At 42.4% G+C, this 10,008-nt stretch overlaps 1 non-coding gene across 1 annotated transcript; it reads right to left on the reverse strand.

Moving 5' to 3' along the window:
* Positions 1-3,491: 3,491 nt before the first annotated feature.
* LOC148161812 (small nucleolar RNA U3) lies at positions 3,492-3,704 on the reverse strand. Its single transcript, XR_015767336.1, has one exon. It is a non-coding gene; the product is annotated as a small nucleolar RNA U3 (small nucleolar RNA).
* Between the last annotated feature and the right edge of the window lie 6,304 nt (positions 3,705-10,008).

A 10,008-nucleotide genomic window follows, 5' to 3' on the forward strand; every position in this document is an offset into this window, starting at 1 on the left:
CAGGTGGTTGCCCAAAGGAGGTAAGAAGAAGGACAAGTTGGGTCCAGAAAAATCAGGGGAAACTGAGGAATGCATACAGCAGCATCCAACTCTGCAAGGAGCAGCCTGAGCTGAGCAAGGAGAACGAGGAGAGTAACTTCGTCCACGGTGAACCTGTGCACCTCCCGAGGAGCCCCACAGAATGGATCGGGGTTGGTTTGTACTGCAGGGAAGCACCAGTTCCAAGAGGAGGAGGAGGAGGAGGGGCACCTGGGTGGCTACATCTTTAAGCGTCTGCCTTCAGCTCAGGTCATAATCTAAGGGTCCTGGGATCGAGCCCCGCATGGGGCTCTCTGCTCGGCGGGAAGCCTGCTTCTCCCTCTCCCGCTCCCCCTGCTTGTGTTCCCTCTCTCGCTATGTCTCTCTCTGTCAAATAAATAAAGAAAATCTTAAAAAAAAAAAAGAGGTGGACGATGTGACCATGAGGTTCTGCCCCAGACCCCTAGCTTTGACCTTGGAGCTCCCTCACGGTCGATGTTCTCCAAGTAAGTGTGGGCTTAGAGGGATCAGTTATGTTTGGATAAAGGTTGGACTTGTCCATTCTTACCACAAAGAGTTCTACCCTAAGGTCAGGAAGGGCCAGGTTAGGAGACCCTTGCCTCTGAGGCAGTGATACCAATTATATTCTTCTGAATTTATGGTTGTCAAAGACTTTACACACCTTTGTCTTGACCGTGTGTTGAGTGTTTCATTTTCCTTAGTCTCTGTTATGAACTTGGAATTCTGACATCAATAAGATTTCACAGAGGAGGTCAAAGCAGTGAGAGGAAGAATGCAAACAAAATCTTGTAGCTCAGCGCCCCTGGGTGGCTCAGTTCATCGAGAGCCTGCCTTCAGCTCAGGTCATGATCCCAGGCTCCAGGGATCAAGCCCCATTGAGGGGGGTGGCTCCCTGCTCAGCAGTGGAGTCTGCTTCCCCCTGTCCCTTCCCCAGCTGTTCTCTATCTTTCTCTCTGTCTCTCTCTCACTCTTGCTTTCTCCCTCACGCTGTCTCTCAAATAAATATATAAAATCATTTTAAAAACTGTTGTAGCTCTCCTAACCTGGGGTATGGTGGCAGTGCAGAGGATGGAGGGGGGAGGGGGCTAGGCCGAAGACATCTCTTCCTACTGAGAGAACCATTGAGAGGAATCCAAGAGGACAGTCCCTCTTCACCAGAGCTCACCACAGGGGAGTGTCATGGGGCATTGAGAGTGTAGGGCAGGCTCCTCTGGAAGGAAGGGTATTTGTTGCCTCCTAGAAGAAAGCAGAGAGCATTCGTGCATGTATTTGGGACAGGAATGTAGTTGAGATTAGAAATTTGCCACCCCCTTTATCAGATCCATGAAGGAATGTCTCTGAGAGCTTCCTCAGTGCTTGGTTTGGTCCTAGGAGTCATGAGTACAGAGATGAGTAAAACATTATCCCAATTGTCGTGGGGCTCTCAGTCTAGTTACCAGAAGTCATGAAAAGTGTAGTGGTGGTGGATTCCTTGGAGGAAGTGGCCAGTGCTGCCTGGGGATGGCCTGGTCTCCCTCCGTGTTTTCCAACAGCTGGATGACCTGTCCTGACCCAGGGACCCTGGGCCTCAACTCAATTTCAGCCTCTCAGGACACAGCCAACACCTAGGTTCCCTGTAAACCCAAAGCAGTCAACACTATGAAGGTCTGCAGAGGAAACTGCTGGTATCAGTAGCTCCCCACTTTGTCTTGGCCAACTGGAAAATAGAGGCGAGTTCATTAAGTCTTGTAGGGTCATCCTTGCCCTAATGATCAGGGATTAGTCTTTCTCTCTGTTAAGTGAAATACTTTCTAGCTTCAGTATTCTCTCTCCACTTAAAAACTTTGGAACTATTGGCTAAAGTATAGATCAAGTAGCTACAGTGAAAAAGGGGTAAAGCAACTTCCAAGCTGCAGTGAGAATGTGCAGAAACTCTTATACTGAATAATAATCGGACAAATCACTTTTAAATTGCACAAAAGGTTTATACAGTAATTCTGGAATAGACAATGTAAGTCTGTCGCTTTCTCCTTCTTCTTAACATTGCTTTGATAATTTAAGATCATTTCCATTTCCATATAAACATTTGGATCAGCTTAGAAATACTTACTAAAATGTCTGCTAGAAGGTTGATTGGCATTGTATTAGATCTTTTGATCAATTTGGGAAGAATTGTCCTCTAACCATAATGAGTCTTCCAATCCACCACAAATTTTATCTCCCCATGTATTTAGTTCTTTAATTTCTGGAAGTAGTGCTCTGCAGTTTTCAGTGTAATGTTCTGACACATATTGTGTCTGATAAGACAATGCAATAGGAAACCTGGTCAAAAGACTTGAAGAAGAAATGCTTCACAAAAGAAGATACACAAATGGCCAAAAAGCACTTGAAAAGATGCTCCACTTGAAACCATTGAAAAGCATGAAGTTGAACATAAATCAAAAGGGATTCACTAATGTCTCTGCAAGGCTCCATCTTAAACTAAGTAACCTTTTCCTTCTCTTCTGCAAACCTCTGCTCCTCCCTTCTAAGCCTTTTGTTTCAGGAGCCTGGTACCACCCTAAAGACAGGATGAGGGAGGCTGGCAGCATGCACACAATTTCTGTCAAAATAAAACACCCCCCCGCCCCTTCCTTCAGGGGGAGGGGACTTACAGTTTTTGAGGGCCTTGGCCTGTTCTAGCCCCCTGTGCCCCGAAAAGCAATAAAGCTATTGTTCCTCAATATTCCAAACTCTGTCTTCGTCTTATATTTTGGCTCTGAAGCACAGAGGTCAGTTTTCGACGGTACACTCAGCCATTGGGAAGATAAATTAATACTACAGTGAGTTACCATTACACAACCATCCCCGTGGCTAAAATTACGAAGACCGAAAACATATGTGGTGAGGATGTAAAGTAACTAGACGTTTCATACACTTGTGCGAATGAAAAATGGTCCAACCACCGAGAAAAGCTGAACCACAGATAAACATTTACCAATCACGTGAACGGCCATTCCTCTCCTAAGGATTTACACAATATGGCCACACAGCAAACTGCACATGAATATTCATCATAGCTTTATTCCCCATGGCCAAACCCAGGAAACTGCATAGATGGCCATAAATAGGTGAATGTACAGACCAAATATATCCATACAGAGGAATACTCCTTAGCAATGAAAAATTCTGAACTGGTGATCCATTAGTAATATGGATAGATATAAGAATCCTTAGGCTGCACGGAGGAATGTAGGCATAAAAGAGTTCCATTTCCATAACGTGGTTAAAAATCAAGCCGTCTTTGATGCCAGTGGTTGCCTGGGGCTGAGGGTGAAGGCAGTGAGAGACTTCAATGGATCCACCCAAGGGAAGCTGTGAGGTAGAAGAAATGCCCTGTGTCCTGAATGGAGCAGTAGTTTCAATTGTATGTACATCTGTGAAAATGCATTTAGTTGTACAGTTTATCTTTTTAAATTTTTATTTGTTGAGAAAGCACTCACACTGCATCCTCTCTCTCTTACCCTCCAAAGGAGGAGAAGAACGATCATCAGTGGCAATGGGCAGCTGTGGAAACAACACCTAAAATCACGTTCATGCTCAGGAGAGAACAATGTGCCTCCTCCTTGAGGTTTCAGGTCCTCTACACGTTCAGAGAAAATTCTCTAGTAACAAACTGTAGAAATGAACTGGAGGGTATTATGCTAAGTGAAATTAAGTCAATCAGAGAAAGACATGTATCCTATGACCTCACTGATAGGAGGGATTCTTAATCTTAGGAAACAAATTGAGGGTTGCTGGAGTGGTGGGGGTGGGAGGGATGGGGTGCCTGGGTGATGGGCATTGGGGAGGGTATGTGCTATGGTGAGCGCTGTGAATTGTGTAAGACTGATGAATCACAGACCTGTACCTCTGAAACAAATAATATATTATATGTTTAAAAAAAGAGAGAGAGAGAGAAGCTAGTAGGAAGGGAAAAATGAAGGGGAGGAAATCGGAGGGGGAGATAAGCCATGAAAGAAGATGGACTCTGAGAAACAAACTGAGGGTTCTAGAGGGGAGGGGTGGGGGGATGGGTTACCTGGTGATGGGTATTAAAGAGGGCACATTCTGCATGGAGCACTGGGTGTTATGCACAAACAATGAATCATGGAACTCTACATGAAAAACTAATGATGTAATGTATGTTGATTAACATAACAATAAAAAATTTTAAAAAATAATAAAAAAGAGAGAGAGAAGCTAGTAGGAAGGGATAAATGAAGGGGAGGAAATCAGAGGGGGAGACGAACCATGAGAGACGATGGACTCTGAGAAACAGACAGAGGGTTCTAGAGGGGAGGGGGTGGGGGGATGGGTTAGCCTGGTGGTGGGTATTAAAGAGGGCAGCATTGAAGGGAGCACTGGCTGTTATAGGCAAACAATGAATCATGGAACACTACATCAAAAACTATTGATGTAATGTATGGTGATTAACATAACATAATAAAATAAAATTAAAAGAAAGAAAGAAAGAAATGATCTCTGAAAGTACAGCCTTAATTGTACACTTTAAAGGGATGCCGTCTACTGTACCTAAATTATACCTCAGCAACATTCATGTAATAATCTACTATATTTCTCTATACTAGCAGTGAGCATTTAGAAAATGAAATTTTTAAAAAAAGGAAATGAAATTCAATAAACAGAGTGGAGATTCATGTCCACCTTCATTAAATGTATGAGAACACATGTAACAAAGATACCTGAAAACTCTTGCTGAAATAAATTAAAGGATACTATATAATTAGGAAAAAATATATCACATTCATGGAGTAGACCACTCAAATTTGTTGGAACATCAAATCAGTATTATTCTGATTCATACTGGAGAAGGCAGTTTGGGGGCAAATTTACAAGCTAATTCTCAAATGTATTTGGAAATCAACATACCTAAATAGCCAAGACAACCTTGAAGAATTAAATTGGAGAAATTTACTAAATTTTAAACCTCACCGTAAAGCTACAGTAATTAAGGTGCTCTTAATGGTGTAAGTAACACAATGTAAATATATCAATGTGAGAGAGTAGAGAGTAAGAAAATTTCCTGATACGCATATACATTTTTAAAATTTTTCTTTTAATTTTACTTCTTTTCAATTATTTTCTTTTTAAGTAATCTCTGCATCCCACATGGCGCTCAAACTCAAAAAAAAAAAAAATAAAAGGTTGTGAGTTTTACCTGAGCACTGATTAGTACAGCTGCATGGGACAGGGAATCTTTACCAGGAGAGAGTGTCATGACAAAGGAAATTTTGATAAAGGGTTATATACCAAAATATATTTTTTACATAAAAAGTGACAAATTTTTATACAAAAGACATTGTAGAAAGACACTGCATTTCCCGGTCTTAAATTTCTAGTACATGTAGGGCTGTATGGCTTTAATGTTATGGGAACCAGGGAAGTGTCTTCCTTTTTCTTATCTTTTCCAGAATGCTCCTTTTGGGTTCTTTTCTTTCATAAAGCAGATGTCCAATGTGTGCTTGGGGTGAAATAGAGCCCATGCATTGAGGTTTTGTGGATTCATTTTGACCTTGGTAAATGTGAAAGCATCGCTTCCTTGGGAGCCCAGGGGCAGGACCCACAAACATTAAAGGTGGACAATTGCCTTTATCAGTGCTACAGCGACCTCCTAAGTCTCTGGCTCCTAAGATCTAGGGGGGAACCTGTGCTGAAGAAGTGAAGAGGTGCTTCAGGGCACCACTTCCCCTGCCTGCCTGTTTCTCTCTCCTCAACCTCAGCTTCTATGCCACTGAACACCACTGCACACATCTACTGTGGACATCATCCATCATTGACCCATGACCTCGAACTGCCCATGTTTGCTTCCAGGAATACAACCACAGGTCAATGGCATGAGGTCAACTCAAAGAAATCTAGCAAGCCATGGTCCACCTTTTTAAAATTGTTCCAAATTTTTAAAAAATATTTTTCCAGTATAGTTAACATACAGTTCCATGAGTTTCCAGTATATAACATGGTGATTGAACATTTCCATACATTGCCCAGTGCTCATTACCACAAGTACACTTCTTAATCCCCATCACCTCACCCATCCCCCAAGCCCCCCTACCCTCGGCAACCATCAGTTAGTTCTCTATAGTTAAGGGTCTCTTTCCTGGTTTGTCTCTCTCCCTTTTCTATTTCCTTTGCTTACATGTTTTGTTTCTTAAATTCCACATAGGAGTGAGATCATGGGGTATTTATCTTTCTCTCACTGACTTATTTCACTTAGCAGAATACACTCTGGCTCCATCTGTGTCCTTGCAAATGGCAAGATTTCATTCTTTTTTTTGGCTGAATAATATTCCATGGTATAAATAGATAGATAGACAGATAGATAGATAGATAGATAGATATAGATATGTGTGTGTGTGTGTGTGTGTGTGTGTGTGTGTGTGTGTACACATATATATATATATCTTCTTTATCCATTCATCTTTCGATGGACACTTGGGTTGCTTCCATATCTTGGCTATTGGAAATAATGCTGTAATAAACAAGATACGGGGCATATATCTTTCCAAATTAGTGTTTTCACTAATTTCATTTTCTTTGGGTAAATCCCCAGTAGTAGAATTACTGGGTCACATGATAATTCTATTTTTAATTTTTTGAGGACCATCCATACTGTCTTCCACAGTGGCTGCACCAGTTTGCATTCCCACCAACAGTGCATGAGGGTTCCTTTTTCTCCACATCCACACCAACACTTGTTTCTTGTGTTTTTGATTTTAGCCATTCTGACAGGTGTGAGGTGATAACCTCATAGTGGTTTTGATTTGCATTTCCTCAATGATGAATGATGTTGAGCATCTCTTCACCTGTCTGTTGGCCATCTATATGTCTTTTCTGGAGAAATGTCTATCCATGTCTTCTATTTTTAATTGGATTATTTGGGTTTTTGGGTGTTGAGTTGTATGTGTTTTTTTTTAAGATTTATTTATTTATTTGACAGAGAGACACAGCGAGAGGGGGAACACAAGCAGGGGGAGTGGGAGAGGGAGAAGCAGGCTTCCCGCTGAGCAGGGAGCCCAATGCGGGGCTCAATCCCAGGACCTTGAGATCATGACCCGAACCGAAGGCAGACGCTTAACAACTGAGCCACCCAGGCGCCCCGAGTTCTATATGTTCTTTATTTATTTTGGATACTAACCCCTTATCAGATATGTCATTTACAAATATCTCCTCCAATTCAGTAGATTGTCTTTTTGTTTTGTTGATGTATTCCTTTGCTGTTTAGAAGATTTTATTTTGATGGGTCCCGACAGTTTATTTTTGCTTTTGTCTCCTTTGCCTTAGGTGACAAATCTAACTCTTGCTTTTCTGGGTTGTGCTTCATGGAAACACAGGATGGAGAGAGAGCCACAATGTTTCCCCAAGGTCAGCCTATGCTCTGGTGGAGTTGGTACCTTTGTGGGAGGCAATCAGTTATGTCCTTTCACGGATGCCTTTCCAGTGTTCCACATCAGCTCTCAGTTCTGGGCCCTAAAAGGAAGCTCACCAAGATGAGGCCCTATCCATACCTCCTCTAATGCTGGACCCTAGGGAAAAGCCAGGGGCAGGAGTATAGAAGCTGCATCCATGTGTGAGAACTCATCACCCTCTGAAATTGCCGGTGTTGGTGCTCTTGGCCTCAGATCCTCACCTGCCGACAACAGCCCTCTCGGCACCTGTCACAGGGTACTGTCAGGACCAGTAGAAAGGTGAAAGCATCTGGGAAAATATCAAGCAGTCAATGTGAACAGAGGTGGGGGCCTCCCCCAAGGTACATACATGCGGTGACTCTGTCTGAAGGAGAGTGCTGGCTGGACTCCAGTGCTCCACTTCTCCATGTGCAGCGAGCACCCAGTCACAGAGTCTCAGGCCCCTTCCTAAGGATGGGGGCTGCTTGGACAGTATGCAGTGATAATAAAGTCTTTATTTGTCTGACATTCTGTACTATTCAGAGTGTATCTGCAAGTACTATGCTCAATTGATCCAATTAATCTTCATGGTCCCAATTGTAGATAGACAGGTATTAGTATGTTCACCTAAGCAAACAAAATGAATGGTTGCTTTGCAAAAGAAGAAATACAGGTAACTAACAGATTCAAACTAAAACAAGATACTATTTTTCATCTGTCATATTGACAAGAATTATTTCAAAAGTTAATGTTTGTTTGGCATTTTGTAAAGCTCACTGAGTCACTATTAAGTACCAGGCAGTAGGAGAGACAGAAAGGACATACAGACCTGGATTAGTCCATCTGAGTCCTTGCCCTCAAGAGGCTTTGATCTAGAGCAGAGCTTCTCGACCTCTGCACAACTGACGTTAGAGTTGGGCTACCCTTTGTTTGCGGGAGAGGTTCCTGTGCTTGAAGGATGCTCAGCAGCATCCCAGCCTCTTCATACTAGATTCCAGTAGTACCCCATCCCCAGTTGAGATAACCAAAAATGTCTCCAGACATTGCAAAATGTCTCCTGGGCAGCAAAATTGCCCCCAGTTGAAAACCACTTGTCCAGGTTAACAAGAAAACTGGGAAATTGTGTTTATGAACTCGTGGTGAGAGTAGTATTTTAATTGGAGGGCAATGTGACAATGTGTCTTGAACTTCCTCAGACACCTTGCTCCAGCAATTTCACTTCTGCTAGGCCAGGGAAACAGCAAGAGAGCTTAGTGTAGCTTGGCTGTGAATGAAGAAAGCAAGCCTTGCTAGAAATTCTAACCCAAGTCTACACCCACCGGGATGTACACAAACTCAACACAGAAAACAGGTGAAATGTACCCATTACCAGATGCAACATAGTAAAATGAATATTGCCCAAGAAAAAGAGAAAAGTGTAATAGCAGCCGAGGAGCAAGTGATTCTCTACAAAGAAACAATAATCAGAGCAGAGAGCAACTTCTCCTCAGCCATAATAAAAGCCCACGGGAATGGAACGATATCTTTACGGACTTATGAGGAAAGAAAATCTAAAATTCTACATTACAATAAACTATTGTTCAAAAGTAAAGACAAAATTAAAACATTCTCAGACAAATAAAGATTGAAAGAAATGTTACCACTCACAGCATTAAAGACTTTTGGAAAGAAGCTGTTGACCAATAAGAAATGAGTAGCAAAGGCAGAGAATCAAGAGGCAGGGATCAAAATACCAGTAAACATATGGAGAACTAGTTCTTGTAATAAAAATAACCAGGATTACTAATTTAGGGAGGTTTAAAGATAAGGCCAAAGTAAAATACTGAAAACAGCATGTTAGAAAATAGAGTAAGTGGTCAAACTGCAAGGTTTCAATGTCTTCACGCTGTTGGGGGCGGGGGGGGGGTAGCAGGCACAGTCCTGAGGTCCAGAGTTCACTAAAGCAAGTGTGCACGTCAAAGCTTACGGTCGGCCATGAAAAGAACTGCACTTGAATGGGGGACTTCCATACCAGCAGCAAAAGTAAAGGGAATAAAGGAACTTTGATCAGTTACTCAGTCTGTGCTAGGAGACTGAAAAGAAGGGAAAAAAATGTCAAAGAAAACTGCAATAAATAGAGAGTACAAAATACTGTTGTTGGAACTAGGTCTGAATTCATCAGTCATCACAGTAAATGTAAACGGATAAAATACTACAGTTAAAAGACAGATTTTGAGATAGGATTCATCCACCCATATGCTGCTTAAAGGAGCTGAAATAACATCAGAAAAGATGGATGTGAAAAGATGGGAAGAAGAAAAATGTCAGAAACGTGGCTGAGCAAGACAAAGGCCCAGTGGTCAACCTGAGACTAGGCCGAAAAAGAACCCCGCTGATAACCAGGTATTGTTGGCAAAGCCACATTTGGCCTGGCCTGGAAGGAAGTCCCCAACATGCTCCAAAACTGGAGATCACCTCTGAGAAGCCAAAGCTTTAAAATTCCTTGGCGAAGGTGAACTTCAGGAACGGTCTGAAAGGGTCAACCACGCTGGCCTCAGAGCACAGCCTCAGTGTCTACACCAGA

Source organism: Eumetopias jubatus, unplaced genomic scaffold (assembly GCF_037043125.1).
Source record: "Eumetopias jubatus isolate StellerSeaLion01/CBP00866 unplaced genomic scaffold, mEumJub1_p1.0 scaffold_54, whole genome shotgun sequence".
In the NCBI taxonomy this organism is placed as follows: Eukaryota; Metazoa; Chordata; class Mammalia; order Carnivora; family Otariidae; genus Eumetopias; species Eumetopias jubatus.